Source organism: Centruroides vittatus, unplaced genomic scaffold (genome assembly GCF_030686945.1).
Source record: "Centruroides vittatus isolate TY-2023 unplaced genomic scaffold, ASM3068694v2 contig_2832, whole genome shotgun sequence".
Lineage (NCBI taxonomy): Eukaryota > Metazoa > Arthropoda > Arachnida > Scorpiones > Buthidae > Centruroides > Centruroides vittatus.
This window is the reverse complement of record NW_027121804.1, coordinates 1-20,995: the sequence shown is the minus strand read 5'-3', so window position 1 is coordinate 20,995 and position 20,995 is coordinate 1. Positions and strand designations below refer to the sequence as shown.

Sequence of the window (20,995 nt, the reverse complement as noted above, 5' to 3'; positions counted from 1 at the left end):
TTTATTTGATGATTGTACTAATTTTATTTTTTCATATTTTAAGAGTGTTTAATTTTCTGTAATTAATATATCAGAAGCATATATGACTTATCCATATAATTTATATAATATTGTCTACTTATTCAATTTAAATGTTTGAAAAAGAATGTTAAGATATTGATAATACAGGTACCCATGCTCAGAGTCGTAACTAGTCTTTCATGCACCCGGTGCAAGCTTCTGTAACTACGCCCCAAAACTATGATATAAAACTTGGTCCAGGTCATTTATACACCCCCTCAGGGACTGCGCCCTGTGCCTGGACACTGCCCTAGTTACAGCACTGCCCATGCTATCCAAAAGTACAGCATTTCTGTGAAATCTTTATTGTTAATTTATATCAGAGAAATTTTTGAACATTTCCCAACTGAAAATTCAGTATTTATCATGTTATTTGATATGATTTAGTACTAAATCATATCAAATAACATGATAAATACTGAATTTTCAGTTGGGAAATGTTCAAAAATTTCTCTGATATAAATTAACAATAAAGATTTCACAGAAATGCTGTACTTTTGGATAGCATGGGCAGTGCTGTAACTAGGGCAGTGTCCAGGCACAGGGCGCAGTCCCTGAGGGGGTGTATAAATGACCTGGACCAAGTTTTATATCATAGTTTTGGGGCGTAGTTACAGAAGCTTGCACCGGGTGCATGAAAGACTAGTTACGACTCTGAGCATGGGTACCTGTATTATCAATATCTTAACATTCTTTTTCAAACATTTAAATTGAATAAGTAGACAATATTATATAAATTATATGGATAAGTCATATATGCTTCTGATATATTAATTACAGAAAATTAAACACTCTTAAAATATGAAAAAATAAAATTAGTACAATCATCAAATAAATATTTTGACTTAATTAATTAGATAAAATAATTACCTTAGCTTTTTGAATTGCTTTCTCTGGCAAAAAAAGTTGAGGAAATGCATACATAGCTCCTGCAACTTCATTGCATTTAATACCTTCAATACTATTAAAAGTGTTTGCTACTAATTTTGCTCTTTCCTTTAAAGAATTCAGAATAGCAGTTTTTTCCTACAATTAATTAAAGGTTTCAGTTTTTATTTCTTTCATATGATTTGTATTACAGCTAAAAATAAATTTTCTATGCATATTAGTAATTGAGGGGCTTGGTGGAAAAGTGGCATATCCAACATTAGGAAATTTCTGAGAAAAAGAAGGATTTGTGTTTCAATTCACCAACATTTTATTAATGTAAGCCGTGGGGCATGCAACTAAACTGTGAAAGTTTCTTTGATGATGTACAAATCCAAATCTTCTATCGATCTGTTAATAACTATTCTGTAGTGTTTAGGATACGCCGTTTTTCCACTAAGCACTTCGATTATATGACATATGAGAAGAACGATAAGTCACTGTATTAATTTAATACTAAATCTATATGATTTTTTTGAATAGCTATTTTCTAGTGAGAGAAACAGGAATGGATTACCAATATTGCTATCACTCTTAATGTGACCTATTATCAAATTGTATCTACACAATAATCTGTAGGTCACATTAAATAGCAATGGCAATAAAAGATTTCTTAAAATATTTTTCATGCCATCGAAAATGACACAGTAAAATTATTTTGTTGTGACACATGGAAATCAATTTTATATGAGATGTGTATGAAAGGTTTTAAAAGATAGAAGCATATTGAAATATATGAGAACAATGATGTAAGATTTAATCAATAAATTGCAGCCTAATTAAAATTTATTGTTTGATAAAGAATAATTGTACAGTTTTGTATATTAAAATGTCTACAATTTGATATTTAAGTGATTTGGAAATTTTTATTAAATTATAAATTGTATATTATTAATTTTTGGAAATATGAGCTATCAATGACATAATTTATTACTGAAAATGAAAGAAGAGACAGGCATTCTTAGAAATTTTAATGAATACAAAATGTATAATGCTAGAAAAAAAATCAATTATTATAGCCTAAAATATTAGATAGTGAGAACAGCCTAAAAATAAATTTATCCAGCCATTCATTTCAATTAATGAACTTTGAAACTTGAAAATTAACTTCCCTAAAGGAAATTATTATATGCAAATTCTGTTAATAATATAAGTGCAAAATCTTTAATTAATATAAGAACAGTTTTAGTTAATTACCTTGATAAATAATTCATAGGAAGGTTCTCCCTTCTGAGGAGGATTTACTACACAATCCATAGTTGCCTAAATAAACAATTTTGTAACATAATAAGTAACATTATATTTGGGAGGACAATTATGCATTATTTAAAGTATAACAAAATGAAATTACCTGTCCTAAAACACTGGAACACAGACGAGCTGATATTAATTTAAGTAACATAGCTTTGACATCAGGATCCAAATTTATTATTTCACAGTACCCACCTCTTAGTCCACATCTAATTTTAAGTAATATTTTATAATTTTAGTTGTTTAACAGGTTATTAAGCTAAAATACATTAATATATTATTTAAAACTATTGCTATTTGATACCTTAACCAATCTTACATATTTTATAACAACAGAAAATTTAATGGAGAATAATGTATGAACAAAGGCATTAAACACAAATATTAAATATTTATATGCAATTTTATTTTATAAACAATCTCGAAAATTAAAGATATTCTAATTATCTGCAAAACACATGAAAAAGAACTATGGACATCTATGTTGTAGGTTTGTGACCCCAATAAAAGTTAATATAATTTTCCTTCTTAGGATTATATACAAGAAAATTGCAATATAATGCTTATAATAAAATAAATTCTGACTATCATAGTTCTAAACTGAAAATGTCATTCCTAATGCCATTAAACATGACTTCTCTGTAGAGAGCATTTGATTGACATTCATAAGATTTCTATTTGCAAGATACATTTATAAACTGAGAATGCTGCAGCAATGCATTAGTTATTAAACATTTTGGGAAGAATGAAGAATAGTAAAACATTAATAATAAATTTTATATTATAATGGAAAACTCCATAAACAATATAGATAATGTTTACTAGATCTTTAAGAACTATCATTTATAACTGAAATAAAGTTTATTATAGATATAATGGTTTTTCAAATAATTTAAATATTAAAATTTTCTACACAATTACCAAACCAAATAATAATTTCATTAGTTATTCTTCTCAGACAAATTTTATTAAAATATGGACACATTTCAATTAGTGGATTCTATTATAATGTGAGAATCTGGAGTTAAGGGATTTATTTTAACAAAATTGTTAAAATAATATTTAAAAGAAAATTATTTTGATAGAAAAATTAAGTAAAAAGGGGAGCTTTCTTTTAGTGGTGAAGAGAAAACAGTTTGGTTCTCTGAAACTGCTCTCTTGTCAGGATAGATTTAATGGATTCGGATAAAAAATCCTCCTTTGTATAATTGTTGAACCCAATCATGTTATTCTTGTATAGTTTAAGATATTTCATTTATGTATAATCCTGTATGATAAATATAGTTATATTCTAATACATTGGATTTAATGCCTATCGTCGGCCCACGTAATTCACATATTTCACATAATGCATGTATTTAAAGTAAATCTTCCTAAAATTTCAACTGTTTCTAAACATCTTTAGCCACTTGAAAAGAGAAATAATTTACTTGCAAGTTAGGACACAAAATTGTTATATCCTAACTGGTGTCTGGAATCTTGACGATAATTGGAGAGAGTTGAAAGGTATTTGTGTACTTATCAACTTTCTACAGTCATCCTCAGTGAGACAGAAGGTATACTGGAACAGATTCCAGAAGAAATAACATATTAAAAAATTTCAAATAAATAAAATAATGTATGAAGGGAAATTGAAAATTCTTTGCCAATTATGTTTTTCTTGAAATATGGCTGTTATTTCAGAATTTGAAAAATAGGGTATGAACTATGCTTTAGATGTCTATTTTCCACCTGGTTTCTAAGACAGTTCTATAAGAGTGGTATTCAAGTGTTCAGATATCACTTCATAGAATGTGTCTGTCTGCTTATGTAGCCACAGTTGAACTACTGTCTTTACACCTTGTGACTTTCAAAGCGATGATCTGCTAACTCCTTGAGAAGGCCAGAAAACTGATAATCACAAGATGCCAGATCAGGAAGGAGTGTATGTTGAAGACTGATACTAAATTGAATCATTTCTGCCAAAAACTTTTCTTTTATGAATTCATTTTCCAAACTTAGTAGGAACTGTATATGTATTTGTTTATATATACATATACATACTAAAAAAAATGTGTTTGTGTGTATGTTTAACAAAGCAAAATCAATACATTGTGAATAGATGTATATATTGTATCTATTATTTTGATGATCCAGTTCCTTAGATTGCATATTGATAGTAATTAGATTTGCAGAATTGGTCTAAGATATCTGGATACCAGTGGCGTGCCGTGACATCTGATGACAGGTTGAGTCCTGACCACCCATGAAAATTGCTGAAGTGCAGTGAATCCCAAAACAAGATCCCTCAGGGAAGCATGCTTTATATCTCAGCTGGTAATATATACTTTTAATAAGAACCCTTCAATGAGTATCAAAATCCATATATACTTGTTATTAAGGTTGAGGTTTATTCACAAATAATGTGACACTCTATTCAGATGCAATCAGACAAGGAGTAAAGCTACTAACTGTTTTAGAAGTTTTTATTGCTGTCAGTTTCTCAAAAATGCATTTCAGGTCAAGCCCCTCAACAGTTTAAAATGCTGGTCTGGAAATTCTGTCAAACTGACGAGGGGCTTGGCCCAAAATGCATCTTTTAAGAAATTGACAGCAATAAAAATTTATAAAACATTTAGTAGCTCTATTCCTTGTGTGAATGAATCCAAATAGAGTGCCACATTATTTTTAATGGGACGTTTACATAATTTTTATCCATTCTATAGTTATGAAAATTTTTTAAAAACTCCTTGTCTTTAATTTATGCAATTCATAAAATAAACTTACTCTCCCATATAGCACTTAGATGCAGACATAAAAGAAGCAAGTTCTAATTCTTTGTATGGGGAACCCATTTCTGTGAGAACTTTCTTAAAAGAGTGAAACTGCATTTTATCTTTATATATATTATCTTGATAAACCTAGGAATAAAATACAGTATACATTAGTTTCAATTTTATTATAAATAAAAGATAAGACATTTGTCAAATAACATTACTATTCATAGATGTTGCAATTTACTTCTATAATTTCAATTACATAACTTTTAGTTAAAAATAATTTAATCTAATAATAATTTAATTTAATAATAATAATTATTATTATTTAATCATAAATAGTTTCAATTAAAAATATGCATAAGTCGAAATTATATGTCTCATCAAATATATAAAGAACTCAGGATTTTATAATTTGTGTGAAACTATAATTTTATTTATCTTAATTATTTTGCAGGGACTAACATTTTAACATGCTAAACTAGTTTAAACATTAATTATAAAAAATTTTAAAAAGTAATTATCATCAGGAGTATGTGGTTTGCATGAAAGTTGAATTATTATTTTTGTAAGTTCAGACCAATGAAAATTGCAAACTTTTTGATTAAAAAAAACCACAGAAGCTGATCATTATGTGTAGAGAATGTTTAACAGATTAGAAATGTTTATTAGATTCACAATTCTTAAAATAACTACACCTAAGTTATAGGATATATTAAGCATGAACATGTAATCGTACTAGCAAATAAAGCAATGATTTTAAGTATGTTAACTGTTGTGGAGATAGTACTAACCCATGAACATTTTCGTCTAAAAGTCTGAATGGTAAGTGTAAAAACAATTCGTTGCTTTACTAACTCTTATTCACCAAACTATAAACCACTCACATATCCTAGGCTCAGAACAGTAAATGTTTTATTAACTTTGTCATATTTCTGACATCAATGATAGCAACATGCATTTCAGGTTTTCTTGGAAGAGTTCATCATAGGTTTTATGAAAGTTAATAAGACTTATTGTTCTAAGCATGAGGTTCATGATGGATTTATAGCGTGACTAATAAAAAGACAAGTTTCAGTCACTGTCAGTTAATTTGTAATAAAGTGTATAATTTTTTTAAATCCTTAGTCCTTTCATTATATTATATGTGATGAAACATCAATCTACACTCAAACCTTGTTTTTGTGCGATTTTTTTTGTGTGGTATATGAATTTCAGTAAAATTGGTATACCGCACAAAAACAGGTTTGAGTGTATTATTATAATCAAAATGTTCCTTCAAGCAGTAGACATAAATCATTGTCTCATTAACAGATAGTTTTGATGATACAAATTCCTGACACTTGATATTGTCAAGATTCAAATGTATGCAAGTGATATTTGATTTTTAAAATGTAGAATGTTTTTAAAATAAATCATAGAACTTTGAAATATGGCCAAGTAAAAGAGTTTGAAGAAGAGTTCATTTAGGAATAGAGATTTTGTCATTTGCTTGCTGACTTCAGAAAGTAGGTGGTTCAATCAATCCAGTCAACTTTGGAAAAGTTGAAATAATGGTCAAACATTCAATTTACGCATAGAAAATTGTTGCTGAAATTGAAGAAGAGTCAAAACTTAGTCATGTCTTTAATTAAAGTTATGATTTGACATAATATTGTGCACCTAATGTAAAATTGTTTTTATTTCTGGAGAGATGTCAGGATAACAATGTTGACTGTTCATACTCAAAGAGTGTACATGAATTGCAAATAAACTTTTGTTTATTCTTCATACATAAACTGGGGTATGAGTTTGAGTGAACCTGAAAATTCTGCAAAATTGAATGAATAATAGTAATGAGGAACAAAAAATTGCTTATCTATGAAATTAACATAACTCCACAATCAACAGTAATTAGATATTTTTCCAAGATTTTGTAATAATCACAAAATATGTTTTATTTGATCTAGGAAAGTGCTTGTCTATACATTATATTTTAAGAAATTTTTCATTGATAAATTGTGATGGTAAATAGTTTTATATCCTTTGCATGTTCCTGGATAGTCAACATTTCAGAATGCTGTTCATCAGCACTTTAGAAACAAGGAGCAAACTTACAGAAAAAGAGGAGTTTGGAAACATAAATTGATATAATAATGTTTTTATTTTTGCAAAACAATTCTAGCTTGACTTTAATATCCACATATATGTATATTTTTACATTGTTTAAAACTGATTTTAAATCACTACTTACCTCATCGGCCAAAATGAAAAGTTTTTCTTCATATGCAAATTTATAATTTTTTCAATATTCTCTCTTGTTAAAACTGAACCTATTATTATGAAAAAGATGAGTGAGTAAATTAATTTTTATAATTACTGCAGAAATTACTAAAATTAATCAAGTTGTTTAATGCTGCAACTAAATATTTATTACTTAAATTAACCTATTATAAGATGTTTAAAATAAAAAAACATAATAGGTTAATATATCATTATATACTGCTGTCCAAAATTAAAGTAACAAATAAAACCTGTGTAAAAATCAAAACCATTAAACATAAGTAGCTGAAATGTACATCATATGTAAATCAGCAAAGTGCCATCATGCAAATAAGGCACAATCGCAGTGCACCCAAATGCATTATGTCACGGATGAATGCTTGTCAGAAAATTGTTTCTGACAAGCATTCATCTGCTAGGACCACTAACAGTTAGGAAGTGTTCGTGGTACATCTGTTGCTTATTAGACATGTTTCAGAGAAGGCATTTGACTGATTCATTGCATTGAGGGACCATTCATTTCTGATTTTCTTCTACGTATGTTTGTGTGTATTGCTTTAATCTTGACATGAGTGTAGATACTAATTAGTATAAAGGCATTGTGAAAATTAAAAATATGTTTTATCATACAGGATGATTACAGTTAAAATACTCATATTCAACACTTTGCATGTATAACAGTCTAAATATAGTCAAATCTTGTTTGTTGTTTCAGAATGCAGAAGGGATTTCTGTAGGGGAAAAATTTAGTTTCAAAATTTACCAGTACAGGACTTATCATGTTGATGCAGCTGAGTGAGCCAATTGTCTCATTACTATTTGTTGATTCTTTCTTTCACAGATAAGAAAATTTTAGCTTTGTGAATATGAAAAATGGGTACAAATACCAAATCATGAATATGCAAAATGACTTGTATGTGGTGCTTCTATTGTAATTAGAATAACACATTAAAAAATGTAGTAATAAAAATAGTAATAGCAAAATTTAAAAAATATAAAGTAAATGCCCATTTTACAACCAGTTGCTTTACATGTACCTAAGGATATGACTGTATGAAATAAATGGCGTTAAATATGTTTTTTAATCATCATTTTTCAGTATTATATGCTGGTTGTTAAAATTCATTTCAAGAGCAAAATCTCAATTTTATGACCCGAGTTTATAGGATATAAGATGATTTGATTAATGATAGTTTTCCTGGAACCAATTAGTTCATAAAAATGGAGCCTTACTGTATTTAGACAATGCTATCATCTTTTACATGTAATAAATTTATGTCATTCATACTGTTTTAAAAATTTTAATTATTACCAATTAATTTAAATTTTTGACTAAGACCAAAAATTAAATAATTTTATCATCGTGATTGATATTTTAAATATTCTTAAAAGAATTTAGCAAACTAACATATTTAATCAGATAGAAAAACTGCACAAATTTTTTAGTTAAGACAATTAAAACATCATACAAATAAACAAGAATATTTTTATTCTGTAAAATAAACACCATCACAATAAGTTTTTCCAATCGGAAACAAATTTATAAATTTCAATCTTATAAAATTGTTTGTTTTTAGAAGTAAAATCCTCATTTAACTCCTTTTCTAATTTCTATTCATTTTGAATATAATTGCCAAGTGACAAGAAAAGGTGAAAATCAGATGATAAGAGGTCTAGTGAATAGAGTGGGTGGGGTAGAATTTTCCAAGAATGGCTGTGGAGCTTTTCCCGAGTCACTCTTGAAGTGTGAGAAACAACAATACCTTTGCAATTAATCAGCACGAAAAGCTTCTTATGCACACATTGCAGCTGAGAAGAGTAAACTTTCCCTGTGATTGTTTGGTTTGAGGATAAGAGCTCATAATGAACAATACCTGTTATATTCCATCAAACACAACAAAATCTGTTGTTGAAGTGCAGATTATGACACAGCAAGCCCAAATTTCCTGGAAGGTAGCTGATAATAAGATCACTTAGTGTTAGTATCAGGTCAGTCCATAAGTCCATGCCCATTTTTATGACCTTGAGAAAAATCTTGTTTTGCTGTTAAAAATGTCAGTCTAATGTGATAATTTTTACACTGAAGTGTTAAATTGGATCTCATTCATATAATACTGTTCAGAATTGTAAACATTTCAGTTGTTTATTTTCGTTAAAATGGAAGTAACCCACGAATATAAAAGACATGTTTTATACTTTTCATTTTTAAGTGGTGAGAATGCTACAAATGCAGCTAAAAAAATAAATACTGTACATAATCAAATTGTAATTAGTGCAAGGATTGTGCAGAAGTGGTTTGAAAGATTTAGAAACAATGATTTTAGTGTGGAGGATAAGGCTCGTACTGGAAAACCCGTTTGACTTTGATGATGCTCTCTCTGCACTAGTTGAAGCAGAACCATCTTTAACAGTTGATGAAATTGTGGAACGTTTAAATTCATCCCATGGAACTGTTCATAGACACCTACAACAAATCTGAAAAGTTTCAAAGCTAGGAAAATGGATACCACACGAACTGTCAATAGCTAACCGACAACAACATGTAAACATTTGCACGTCTCTTTTATCCCGTATTGCTTTAGAACCTTTTCTTGGTAAGCTGGTTACTGGAGACGAAAAATGGATCCTCTATAATAATGTGACGAGAAAAAGACAATGGATGGATCGCGACAAGCAGCCAAAACCGACTGCAAAAGGTGGGTTGCATCCAAAAAAAATTCTTTTGTCTGTTTGGTGGGATATGTCAGGTGTAATTCACTTTGAGCTGTTAGAACCTAATCAAACAATTACAGCTCAAATGTATTGTGAGCAATTAGAGCGTTTAAATGAAAAATTGAAAAAAAATCGACTGTTGTTAGTGAACCGAAAGCAGGTTCTCTTGCAGCATAACAATGCCAGACCACACGCTGCAAAAATAACTGTACAGAAACTTGAAAGCTACAACTGGGAAATTTTACCTCATCCACCATATTTGCCAGATATTGCTCCCAGTGATTATCATCTTTTTCACAGTTTGCAGAATTTTTTAAAAGGGAAAACTTTTGAGGATGAGAACAATGTAAAAAAGGCTATTTCTGAATATTTTGATTCAAAACCGAAATCATTTTATGAAGACGGGATTAAAAAGCTACCATTAAGATGGCAAGAAATTGTACAAAATAATGGTGAATACATTATAGATTGAAATAAAATTTAATTAAAATTTTTTGCTGCTTTTTTTTGTAGATAAAAATATGCATGAACTTATGGACTGACCTGATACATAATCCATTTTTTATCACACATCAGTAGTCTGTCCAAAAGCAGCTTGCTCTTATGATAAAAAGAAGAGATAAATAAATTGAAAATCTATAGGTTTGTTTTTTGCTGAGAGTTCATTTGGAATCCATTTGCTTAATTTGTACACTTTTCTCAGTTGATACAAGTGCAGACAAATGGTTTTGTCATTCATACCAAATCTTTATGCAAGCTGTCTATATGTTTGACTCCAGTTTGGCTCAATAGCATTTTTTAATTTATTGTTATTAATGACTGTTTTACATGCTTCATGGAGAGCATTTTCAAAAGAGACATCCTCTGATGCAAATTTTCTATTCCATTTCTAGGCTAGACAATCACTAACCACCCTTCTCTGAATGCTATGCATATCTTTCTGGAGCTTATACATCATTTGTCTCAAGTTTAAATTTATAAAGTAAGCATGCTCAGAAAACTGTATTTGAAGCTGACATTTTGCAATCTTTTTTCACATTTACTATAAACAATTACACAGCTACAATTTTTTTAACAAATTGTTGTGAAAGTTTAAATTTAGAATGGCAATAACAATAACATGCAATCTACAAGGAATACTACATAATTAAGGTTAAAACTAGTAACTTTGTAAAAGTGCATGAACTTTTTTGGTTACCTGATATATAAATTAATACAGTATTTTATTTTTATCTTACAGTAAGATGTAATGTATTATATAATATTGCAAACTTCAAATTAAATAAACCACAATTATCTTTTATTATCAATACGGCAAGATACAAAAAGTATTTTTTACTTACCCGTTGGATTTCCTGGATTAATTACTACTATTGCTCGTGGTTCACAAGTTTCTCTTGCTTTAGAAATTGCATTTTTCAATTCATCAATACTCAATGCCCATTCATTATCTTCATCCAAATAATAACCAATCTATAATATAAGTACTGAAATTTAAAGCCTGAAAACTTAAAATAAAATATTTATTATTCTGAAAAATGACTTCTTTATTTAAATATTTAAGTATATATTTATGAAAAATAAATCAAAAGTGAAGATTTAACAACATATCATTATATTTGTATTCGTTGTATTGCACATATTCTTTTTAAAATACTTTTACTTTTTATTAGTTATTAAAATTTCTTTATAAAAAACAAAAGATTTTATTGAAATTTATAGTTAAAATCAAACTGAATTAAAAATTGTGTATTTTTAGATAATATGAAAATTATCAAGTTTTTATAAATTCAATCATTTATAGAGAATTTAAAATAATTCAATTTATTTCTTATTTTACTCTTATATGTACAGCAATAATTTTTTTCCCCGCTAATAAAGTTACTAAACCTGAATCTTCAAACAAATATATTTATGAATAATTTTGTAATTCTTATTCATTCTAATATTACCATAGAATCAAATATTTAAAATGGCAAATTACAATTGCAATGTTGTTCTAGAAAACTGCCAAACAAGTAATTGTAGAAAATCGAACAAATTAAATTTCTAGTACATCATACAAGTTGGCTAGAGCATTTCATAAATGTAAATAAATTTATGAAGTTATCTAAAATTATTCCAAATGTCAGCTTATACACAATTATGAAATTGTATGCAAACATAAATTATAATTTAGTATATACTATTTATCACACACAAATGATTTTACTCAAAACTGCAAAAAGAAAAAAAAATCACGAGTAATGTAAATATGATAAAAATTATTTATTAGATTAGGATTATTTATGCAAAAAATTCCATCAATATAAATAAACTGTTAATATTCGAGAAATCAATACAGTAGACCCCCCTATAACACGGGTTCATATAACACGGCGAAAGAATTGCGATTGTGTTCGTATAACACGCTAAAAGAGATTCATATAACACGGTAAAACGTCATCGCCGACTCGTGTCGCGACGGGATTGGTCGAATCTGGACCAATAGTGGACATTGACCAAACCATTGAGTTTAAACGAGCAGTGGACCTACTAAAAACCATTTATTATTTAACGGCCATAAAAATTATATTTATATTAATGATGTCTCCAAAGTTCAGTGAATTTTTCTCAGAAAAATAACTTATCAGAAAACACACACCCGCCGTTCGACGAGCCACTCCGTGATGAAAACAAGCTTAAGCAATGGCATCGTCGAATGGTGCATACTCGGTAAGTAATCCTACAATTTTTTGTTTATAGCATAGTTTATATGGATTATTCCCAAAAAATTACACGTGTTTTGGAAATGTTGAGTCAAATTAGTCTAGAATCGGTTAATTTTATGGAAGAAAACCTTTCAAACAGCCGTAGCCTCTAAGCTGCACACATGCCGGGCTGTGATTGGTTCATGTATTTAAGTGACTCGTACAACACGGATTCATATAACACGGAATGTATCTACCATGTTATAGGGGGGTCTACTGTACTGTCAAATTGATAAACATTTCAATATTTTAAAATGGTTAGCAGCTTATTTTATGTGAAATAATTTCTACATTTTATAAGATAATTTAACTTCTTATATTTTATAGATTCTTATATATGCATTTAATTAAATAATTAATTTTTTATGTGTACGTAAAAAAATTTGTTGAGAATTTGATTTACTCATTCTCTATTGATATTTATTCTATTGGAAAAGCATTTGCACTGAAGAGTATAGTTCACTCTTCAGAGACTGCATTTACGTGAAGTTTTTAATAAATAATTTTTAATTATGATACTAAAGTATAAAGTAAATATATGTAAATTAAAAATTTATCATTATTTAAAAGATTTCCTATTATTAAACATTTTCCCCCCGTATTTTAACAAATTTCCAACAAATAAATAAATGTATACAACAATTCAATTCAATTGGTATTGCCAAGCAATCTACTGGATTATATACTGGGCTATATCAGGCTGTATTATATCTAATAATTAAATATAAAGCAATTTGGCTAGAGGTACACAACTAGGCTGTTATCATGATAAATTTATTAAATTATTTTTAATTATTGCATTTTACTACTGGGAAAGAGATGGGTCTAAATATTCCATCTCTTTCTCAGTAGTAAAATACATGTAGCCAAATTACTTTATATCTAATTATTAATTATCTTAATATAGCCTGATAAATAAACATTGGATCAGTAGTGGTTCATTGAAAATCTACTAAAATATGAAAGTAACAGAAATATCATTATACTTAATTTATTTTCAGGAGAATTTACAATATTGTTGCTCCAGTCAATTCCAGAACCACATTATGACACTTAATTTATTGAGTTTGCTATAAGAACTAATATACCCAAAGCAATGCCTTCCTTGTCAAATACCTTTATTTAAAATTGCCATTTAGTATCCATATTGATGGAAATCTATGGCTGTTATGGCTATTGAATAGCAGTTTATGAAATAAAAGTGTTTTACAAGGCAAGCATTGTTTTGGATTCATTAGTTCTTCTAGGAAAATCAGTTAATATAGTTGTTGTATTTTATCTAAAAAATTCCTTTATGAATAGGCCTATATAAGAATTTACTAGAAAATACATTACTAATCTAGCTTTACTATTACATTTATTTCTTCTTTAATATAAGAATTATTTACATATTTAATGTCCATAGCTATTTTTTAAGTATACTTTTTCTTTTTATTTATAGAAAAAAACTATTATTTTCATTCACATAGCAAATAATTATTGTTATATGTATTGGATTTGTTGTGGATGTTTATATTTATTCATATATAACCTTTAGAAAATCAATTGTTTACTGAAAATATCTCATCTGAAAATAAATGTATTTTTCATATATAAAAATAAGTTTAAATTATGTTAAAATAAACTTACTTGCTCCATATTATATTCTGCTAATGTTGCTGAATATAATGGATACTGAGGAATAGGAGTCATAACACCTGGTAATTTATCACTTACAGAATAATTCAATAAGCTGAGGACAGACTATTAAAAAAAATATCCAACATTGAAAATATAACATAAAACAATCTAGAGATATTCTATAAGAATTATCAAAATTATAAATGGAATAGTTTACAAAATGATTAAAGAATAACTACTGAGATATACAAAATAATTATATGTATAAATTGTATCTTTGTCCAATACAACAATAAGTAAAATAAATCTATTTAACTTTATCAAAATTTCTCATTTTACTTTAAAATCATTTATTATATAAATTGAATATAATATATGAATGTAAGTCCTACTTTTATAGCTTCACTAGCACCAGTAGATAAAATAATGTTGTTATAGTCTGATGGAATGCCATCACGTCGTTCAATATACTGAGCAACGTGTTTTTTTATAATTTCAACACCTGCACTGTCACTATAAGAACCTGAAATTTATTTACGAAATTTAATAATTTGTAATAAAGTTGTAAAAAATTATATATATAATAATATAATGTATTAATATATATCAAAATGAAAATTTCCAGAATCAATAAAACTTTTGATGATAGTGAAGTAGGAAAGAAAAAAACCAAATTCTGAATAAGCTATGTAAGATTTAAATCTATAATACATAACAAATTAATTTTCTAAAAATGCTCAATTATTTTCAATCTAATAATTTAAATAATATTTTTTGACTTTTTTTGTCCAGTGGTCAGTAATTGGGTCTTTTTTTTCTATGCTTGTTATAGGTTCAGTTAGAGTAGAATTGGGTTAATTGGATGCTGAGGGATGACATCTAAAGATAACCTATGAAAAATTCCTGACGTTTTTCAACCACCCAGATTTAATCCTGGGTCCCCAGAGCAAAAGGCCAATGCATTGACCATCTGACCGTCAATTTAAAAATTTATACTTAAATGTTTACATGAAAAATAAGTAAAGAAATTTTAGAATATTGGTAATTTTCAAACTGACACTTATATACAGAACATTTTGTTCAGTTTAAAACTTTCCAAGTCTTTATTACAATAAGTAATTTAATAAAAGGAATGTGGACCAATGGACTGAATCTTGCAGATTGATTCAGAATTAATCTTAAAGCTATGGTTTCAAAAGTCTATTATATGGCATTGCCTTTCATTTAAGAATTATTTTAATGTAAAAGTTAAGAAAAACATTTCTTAAACTTATTGGTCCTCTTTATGTTCTGATAGCAATATTAACAATTTTTTAAAATGTTGCCAAAATATTAATAAAATTATCTTTAATGTATCTTTTTATAAAATGTAAAATCTGATAAGCTTTGACCTACGATTTTTTAGATAATTTTCTAAAAATATTTATTTACTTAATTAGTCTCCTATTGGTTACTTTATTAAATTAAATAGCAGAAGATTGTGATTATAATAATTTATTAAATTAAATAACACTAAAAGACAAATTAAACTTTATCAAATATCACTTAACTTCATGCAGTTTTCAATAATTTAATATTTAAATTACATTATGATGGAAATTTAAAAAACTTTAATCAAAATACAGTCAAGCTGCCTTGAAACAAACACATATCATAACAGATGACACCACACACACACACAGTTTTAAATGTTGCTGGGAAAGTTAAGCAACTCAGTATCTTGATAAAAAAATCCAGCAACAACTATATCTTTCAATATGTGATATACAGTAGAACCTGTTTACTGTAATCACAGATATCATTATCCATTATCTAATATTATCAGAATAAAGTCCAAAAACTGAATATATTCATAAACTTGATAATGATAACTATAACAGAAATTCTGATTATAATAAGTCATCAGGTAAATAGGACATTTTTAAACTGTGTTTTAGTGCTATCAACTTCAACATGTGGTTGATGATATGCAGTCATTATCAGTCTTAAATAATACTTTAAATGCTAACTGTTAATCACTTTAATTTTTATATTTTCACAGTTCTATAGTTTAAATTGTTAGCATTTCTTACTTCAATTATCTGTTAATTGTTATTAAAGACAATAATGCATAAAACAGCAATCAAATAACACTGAACTAATTATTATTAATTAATTAATAATAATTATATTTAATGAATCTTTGCTATAGATTTTTAAATTGTTTTAACATGTTTTTTTATTGTCAGAGTTTACAAAATCAAAATAATTTCTAGAATTTTTATTAGTGTTTTGGTCTGGTGATAAGATCTATGGGGTTGTTTCATATTAGAGAATGCAGTCTTATTTACATACCCATCTAAATGTTATCAGTTAGTTAGTTATTATCAGTATAAACTAGTCCCAAAATGATTACAATAAGCAGATTATACTGTATACTATTATATTACACAACTCATACAAAAAGATATAAGGACAACATGATCTACACAGGACAGGACACGAAGTTACTGCTAAAAATGTTTAGTAAATTATTCTGGTTAGAATGCTATTGCACTTCAGTCTTTTATTATCTATTGATAAATATACCTGAATCAAAATCAACATTTATAATAATATATTAATAACTTACAAAGCATAACTCTATGTTACTACTGCTACATATGATACATGATAGTAAAACATTGCAGTATAACTTGCTTAACATTATACAGGTATACCTCGAGTTACGTCGTTTGTCAAAAAAGTACATGGAAAAATAAAAATCAAGTTTAAGTCATTTTATTCGACTTTACATCCGTCCGCCACAAATATTGAAGTCGTAATATCACTAGAAAAGCGTTAAAAGCACATAAAATCATATTAAAATATGTACATTTACAGTAAATGTTAATATAATCATCATAAATCCTAGAGAACAAAACATGAAAACATCTGTGTTTCTGTGTTGTCGTCTTATTTAGTGATCTTTAAGTGCTCATTATTGGTGTTTTCCACCATAGTTTCGACTTACGTCGTAACTATACAGTAAATTCGACTTAAGTCGCCTCTCCTGGAACCAATTACCGACGTAAGGCGAGGTATACCTATAGTATAGTTGGTATCAGCTGTTGAAATAATATGTGCTCTAGTGTTCATTTATACTAAATTACTATTGTTTTAACCTCTATGTTTAATAAGTTTAATGAGATCACCAAACATAAGTTATAGTGGAAATATTTGTGGCAGCCTACTGGAGTTACGGTGAGTAGTACACAGCAATTGTAGGAGCATTGTTTGACTTGTTTACTATAGTGTGGTAAAGATTCACACTTTATATTTGTCATAAATTGATCTCCTAATTTTGGAGAGATTTTTCCAATCTTAAAGTCAATTTATATGTGACACTATACTTTAAAAAGGAAAAAAAAAACAAAATAAAAAAATTAAACTTACCAACACTACCTCCACCACAGCCCGATAAAATAGTTTTAGCTCTTTCTTTTACATCAGAAGGAAAATCATTAGAATTTAATAATTCTGGGTATGTACACAATGTAATGACCTATAATAATTTAAATGAGAAATAAATGAAAATTATTCTTAATATTAATAGTAAATTTTACTTTATTGAAAAAGTAAATAAAAGATTTACACTATTATCTAAATCTATATTTATATACATACATAAATAAAACTATTTAAATATGAAAATATGTCCCTTTCATCAAAATAGTACAATGATGAGGATGTATCTTTGAAGTAATTGTGAATATGTAAGCATTATTTGAAATGAAAGAATTTAAGAAAATTATGAAACTAGAGTATGAATTTTTGTAAATATTAAAATTGAAATTTTAAGTTACTCTCTTTATTATGCAAGCAATTTATTTTCACTTTATGTTTATTATATTATTATAGTCTAATTTTTTGTTTACTCCTTTGATAAATCGATTTTATTATTATAAAAATGTTAAGAGTGAAATAAATATAAATTGCATTATGTTGTTTTGTTGCCATGGACATTGCGTTCCATTTTTTGATTTAAAAAATACACTTATGATGAAATTGTAAAAAGCTTTGAAAACTTTGATATTAAAAAATTTGATATCTTGTGTTACTGATTTTTTTATTATAAGCAAGTTGTTTTTAACACTCAATTCAAACATATACTATTGCTTAGTGTTAATCTAATCACCGATTTCATAAGTAGTGTTGATTACCTACATACTATCAGCATAATCTTATAAAAGCAAATACTTATGAATAACTTTATCAAAGAGTGTAAGCACTTTTTGATGATAAATTTAAAAATTCACGAAAGTTGTCTAAGTCAATATACTAATAATATGTGATTAAAAATATTTTGACAAGCTTTATTTAATGTTAACAAAAACAGTATCAGTGTTTTCCCAGGCCTTTTTGGCCTGGCACTCCATCTGGTTGATTTTACTGATCACTGACTAGCTAATCTGGCAAATTGACGTGTCAAAATAATGATTCTTATAAACTGTAATGCTCTGTTCCCATCTGAAAAAAGTAATGCAAAAACAAAAATCACACAGAAATGTCTATCTAGCATAAAAAGAAGACCCATAAAACTGAATTTAAAATAAATATACAAATTTAAGAAAAATTCTTAAAAAAAAAAAAAAAAAAAACATAAAAGTGACTTCTAACTTTGTCCTTTTGCAGGCATATGAGGAAATTAACAGTTCTACATTAAATTAAAAATATTTTGACTTGTAAGCAGCAACGAGAAGTTTGAAAGCTAATAGAAAACAAGGACAGTTAGATCAATATGGCAGATGAATTGTTGATTGCTTACAAGGAAACTTGAATATACTACTTATTAGAAAGCTTTTTGATATCCATTAATATTTAACTTTTGTAAAGATGCACAAACAATTGGAATCTTAAATCATCATACATAAAAAAAGATGATGTACATTATTGTAAAAAAATTACTTCATATTTTATATTGATCTCAGTAAAGTATATTTTTTCTTTTGAGTAAACGTACTCATTAACATTATTCTATTAACTTACTATCAGATAAATAATAATGTTGAAATATTATTTAAAAAAATCTAGCAAAGAGTTGTGTAACTTTCCTGTTATGAAATTTTGTTGTAAAAATTTTCTGTGTTTTTAATTATTATAAAATGACAAAATGCTTGATTTTGAGGGTGGAGATGATTTTTATAAAAACAACTTTAAATGCCTTGTTAGCAAAATCTCATAACAGATGGCACCACAGAATTTTATTTATTTATTCTGATTAATATAAAAATTATTTTAAAAATCTTCATTAAGTCTGAGCCCTCTTGAGATATGACACATGACCACCCCTTCCACCTTTCACTATCAAAATTTAATAGCATCAATGCCTCCTAAACACTAGTTACCATTCCAAATTTCATTTCTTAATCTTTACCCCATTGCAAGATATTAAATGAAATAGATGCCAACACACACACACACACATCACACATTCACAGAATGTTTTTGCCTTTTTTTGGTTCAGAAGGTCTCAAAACATGGGGATTTGCAAAAATCTCAGAAGGTCAAATTTGACACAATTCCAATACTTTCCCTTGTTATGTATGTATACATAACAGTTGGAAAAGTAAAAGGAAATATTTAATAATGAGATAATTTAATATTATATTAAGTGTTTTAAGTGATTTTTAATATTCATGATGTTATTGTATATATTTAAATATATTACATTATAGTTACATTTAAAATGATCATTGCAGTTATAGAGAAAATCTTCATTAGTAGAAGAATGACGCATAGAATATAAATTATTCAATTCAAGCAAAAGCAAACAAGAGAAAAAAAAATTATAGTTCTAAACATTTCCATTAAGAAATTATTTTTATACCAATTACATATATGAAAATGTTACATTAGCGAGGTTGAGGCCAAAGTTTTAAATGAGAAAACGTACGTCGGACGTTCAGCACCGCTTTCTTGTAAGCCTAGAAGTTTGACAATGGCGTTTGGAATGTCGAGCGTGATTCCACTGACTTTCCAAACACCATTTTCAAGCTCCTAGGCTTACGGGAAAGCGGCGCCGAACGTCCGACGTACACGCCTCAACCTTGCTATTAACTGATGATATTTTTGAGAGAATTTAAAAGAAACTCACAATGACTAAGTTTTCTTGAGAGAATTATTTTATCAACAACAGTAATTTGACAAATTCACAGAGACAATATAGAATTATAAAAAATAAAAAAATTTTTAAACTGAAATAAGCAGACAGTCATTTGATATTGATTTTTATTAAAAAGTTATATAAATCAAAATATACTATAAATAATAATGTTATAATTCTATAATTTTGAATTTTATTGGCTGGCATTCAAAGAACTTAATAAATATATGCAATAAATAAATAAATAAACTGTTCTATTATTAAAACTTTAATGCATTTTTTAATAGAATAAAAATTGGATTGAATATGCGTTTTATTATCGGGAGTATTTTTTTCTTTTACGATCACGAAACTTACACAGTAGAGATATGTATGTAGTTATGTAGTATATATTTAAAAAATTAAAAAACTGGCTGATTTATAAACGAATAAGAGTGTTTTCCACAAATATGCTAAAGTTGTTAAAACTCATATTAAAAAATTATTTTTTATATTATGTGAAATGAAGAAAAAAATTAATATATTATACTATC

The 20,995-nt window shown here is 27.4% G+C and overlaps 1 pseudogene; it reads right to left on the bottom strand.

The window, feature by feature from the left end:
* Positions 1-909: 909 nt before the first annotated feature.
* On the bottom strand, positions 910-17,861 carry LOC136972211 (alanine aminotransferase 2-like; annotated as a pseudogene).
* Between the last annotated feature and the right edge of the window lie 3,134 nt (positions 17,862-20,995).